The sequence below is a fragment of the Octodon degus genome, unplaced genomic scaffold (assembly GCF_000260255.1).
Source record: "Octodon degus isolate 3935 unplaced genomic scaffold, OctDeg1.0 scaffold00026, whole genome shotgun sequence".
Lineage (NCBI taxonomy): Eukaryota > Metazoa > Chordata > Mammalia > Rodentia > Octodontidae > Octodon > Octodon degus.
Window position 1 is genome coordinate 15,728,460 of NW_004524602.1, and position 3,909 is coordinate 15,732,368.

Sequence of the window (3,909 nt, forward strand, 5' to 3'; positions counted from 1 at the left end):
ACTATCCTGGGTTGATCAGGACATGTTCTTCGTGTGTTTGGAAATACCATATCCTATACATAAGTCCCATTTTTTATTAGTAAGATGTTTTAATGTTTAAGGGTCACTGTATACTGTATATATGTCTCAAATGATCACATGGCACCCTCAAATTTGCACAATTACAAATAAAGCATATGTTTTAGAATTCTGTGGGTTTTGCCTCTTCCTGGCCTTGTGTGTTGCTGACCGACTTAATTGTCCTTAGCTGCTGTGACCCCTGGGTCATCGCCAAGCCCAAGGTCACAGCGTGTGTCGCGTCCTTACACTCAGTTCTTCCTGGAATGACACGGGGGATTCTGTAAGCAGATTGAATTGCGAGTAACATTTATATTCATTAGTACTAATTATTGTGTACACTCAGACAGGGGCTGAAACACATCTTTTATGAATGGGAAGAGTGTATACTTAAGTGGCGACTTCTGCATACTGCACTGAACGTGCTGTATCCTTTTCTTCCCTTTACTCCTTTGCCTGCCATGAATTCACAGCCCTTGCAAAATCAGGAACTGTGTTTAATGTTTCCCATCTGGTTTATTATTGTTGTTATCTGATAGGAGGGCAAAGGAAGCTAGAATGTAAAGCCGGGTTTCCCTGCTGTCTTGTCAGCTGCTTTCCACTCCTTTTGGCTTTCTCACTCTATTGTCAGTTCCCTCGGGGTCATGGGATTATCCTAGAGGATACCTAAATGGTCCCATACCTTGGCTGGAGGGGCTGTGTGTCAGTCAGTGTGGGTCTGTCCAGCCCTTGCCTGGAGCAGAGTGTAATGCAGAGCTCTTTGTCCTGCACATGGTGGCCAGGCCACCAGCTTGGAGGGCCGGCAGGCTTTCCCACAGAGACCTACAGATGGGCACTCAGCCTCTCCTGCGCTGCAGAGATGTGGTCAGCGAGGGACAGCACGGCGGAGTTCGGAGATCAGCACTGCCGTGTGCCGCTCCTAGAAGGTTGCAGACCCTGATCTACTCCAGTGGCCTGTTTACTGCTCCCACCACCTTCCTTGACAGCGTGCGGTGAACTCAGAGGGTTTGTGTCCACATCTTGGGGGCCCGGTCCTCCGCCTTCGAGTTGGCCTCTTATTTCTACTTATGCTTCTGCTGACCTCAGGCTTTGCAAACAAGGCTGACGTGCTGCTTCCAGATGCAGAGCTGATGGTGGTTAAGTGTAAAATGTGAATCTGTTCCTAAAGTACGGTGAGCCTCTCTTCCCTCCATGGACGTGAGTCATAGCATCCCGTTCTTACCTAGGGTTAGCTTTTAGCATCTTGGTCCAATTAGTCAAAATTAGAACTTCTAGGGCTGGCGAGATAGCTCATGGGATTAAGCACCTGTTTTGAAAAGCACAGGGACCAGGGTTCGATCCCTGGCTCTGCATGCCTTGTTGGCCCCACCCCCAGGCACACTGAGTGGGGGACCAAGTCTGGGCGTGATGGCGCACGCCTGCAACCCCAGCGCTGGGAAGCCTGATAGCAGGAGGATCACTACGAGTCCAAGCTGCATAGTGAGATCCTGGACCAAATATGTAAAATGGAAAAAAAACAAACCCTCCTGCTTCCACCCACATTAAAAATGGTGACCTGTATGTCTGAAACTGTGGACGCACTGACATGGGACGTTGTCTATGTGACGGGCTTGTGAAACGAGGCCTCTGAAGAAAGCAGGAGGTTCTCAGGTAAAAGCAAGCTAAATGATATGTCTGGGTTTAACATGGTCAAGTCAATAGAACAAAAATACATTGAAGGGTCACTTAAAACATCAGTGAGTTTAAAAAAGCTATTAAAGAGCACTTAATTGTGTCTTCTAAAGTTTATCTATATTTATAAAGAGCAGTTTTTCAATTAGCACACATTGGTTTAATTCATTGAACCTGTCTGCAGAGGTCAGGGGTGATTTATCCTCCTCTTTCTTCCAATGCATATCTTTGCATATGCAAGCATTTGCTGAACAGTTTATGGTTTGGAGAAGATAGATAGGTCAACCTGGGCAGAGTGCCAAGACTGAAGCAGAGCCCGAGTCCGGATGACACTGTCGTGGAGGTGACCCGGGCTGCTTGAAGTAGGGGCAGGCAACTTGGGAAAGCCAGTAGTCCAGACCCTTGGCGTGCCGAGAGAACTTGAGCTAGGGTGCCAGCTTCTCTGCCAAAGCTTTAACTCATGAGACTGACAGAGACTGGTGCTCAGGAACAGGCAGCGAAACTCAGCCTGGAACTGCCCCTGGAATCCGCAGTGCCTGCTGGCCGGGGCGCGGGTGGGACACCATCCGAAGCTGGATTTCTCTCCAAGCCAGCTTCCCTTGCTGTTTCAGGTGTTGAAATCTAAGACAAGGAACTGTGGGTAATACTATTGGACTAATATTGAAATTTGGGCTTTATACTGAGTGTCAATCAATCATGGAGCAGTAGTAGTGATGACTTCCCAATTTTTCTTTCTGTGGAATCGCAGATAAAATTCATTGCCAGGTGTCTACCTTATTACGGAGACCAAAAATCAAGGATACAAATTAAGATTTTTTTTTTTTTTACTCTTTACTAAATGGTTTGTTTTCAAAACCAAAACAAAATAAAGAACAGGATCCTGGAGATAACCAATGCCGGCTAACTCTTGAGTCAAATTCCTTTTTATTTAAATACTATAGGCTGGCCACACATGGATTTCTAAGCTGTTTACAAGAGTATTAATGAAGCCGAGCAAAATGTTCGTGACAGTAATCGCAGCACTGGGTGGCTGAGGCAGGAGGACCCCCACCCCACATTTGATACCCACTGGGGAAATTTAGTAACTTAGCAAGACCCTGTCTCAAAATAAAATATAAGGAAAGGTCTGTGGAGTCAGCTCAGCGCCCTGGGTTTAATCTCGAGAGAATTACAGTAGTTTGCAAAGCACAGAGGAGCTTGGAAAGGTGCATCCTGCCTTTGGCTTTGGTCGTTTCCAAGTTCCTGCTGCCATTATAAGAAGCGCTCAGGTTTGAAAATTTCATGGTTCCCCTTCTCAGAATTTTTCCTTTTTCTTTCCATAACAGTCTGTAAAATGTTCCAAAACCGTGATCAGATGGGAGTGCAGCCGTTTAGGCGACTGCATGAAGGGAACTGTTTCGAGCTGGCTAACAGGAGCCTTGAATAAACACATATTGATATTGTAGAACAAAATAATCTATTAGCACATTGCTCATTTGTGCTCTGGTGGTCGCCCCGATGCTATCTGTCACGTGGGGCTGACAGACACAATTACGCCCGAGTGCTAATAGAGTGGAAGGGCACAACTGCCTGACCTCGGCGTCCGGGGTCGATCTCAATGTTTGATGTCTCATTGGATTAGTATCACAGTGTGAAAGACAAAGCTCAAACTAATGGAAATGAGCCTGGATATGCAGTACTGCTGATGGGGCTGACATAATTAGAATAATATTCTGCGCAGAGCTAATAACAAGCCAAAGAAATAAATAACCAAGAGATAACCTAATTGCGGCATGCTAAAATGCTCTCTCGAATGTGCTAAGGTTAGCACTTTCTGTTTACTTATAAAGCTCTCTGGTGGGCTTCACAGAGCAACAGAGGGAGCAGGCAGAGGAAGGGGCACCCTGGCGCCCCACCCTCTAGGGCCTGGCCCCTCCCTGGGTCCCGGTGGCTTTTTTGCAGTGACCAATAACCTTTTTGTAGGCCTGCACCAGGCACAGGGCTGGGTTCACGGGAGAGGGACGAGGTCGTGACAGAGTGACCCTGACACACACCTGGCCTTGCAGGAACTTCAGGCTCCCAGGAGTGGTGAGAGGTGCATGAAGCCAGCACAGAGAGGAAGAGGCGGGTGGGCGATGGCAGCATGGGAGAAGGTTCGGGAAAGTGAGCTGAGACAGACTTTACTTTCAACAGATTTGCAAA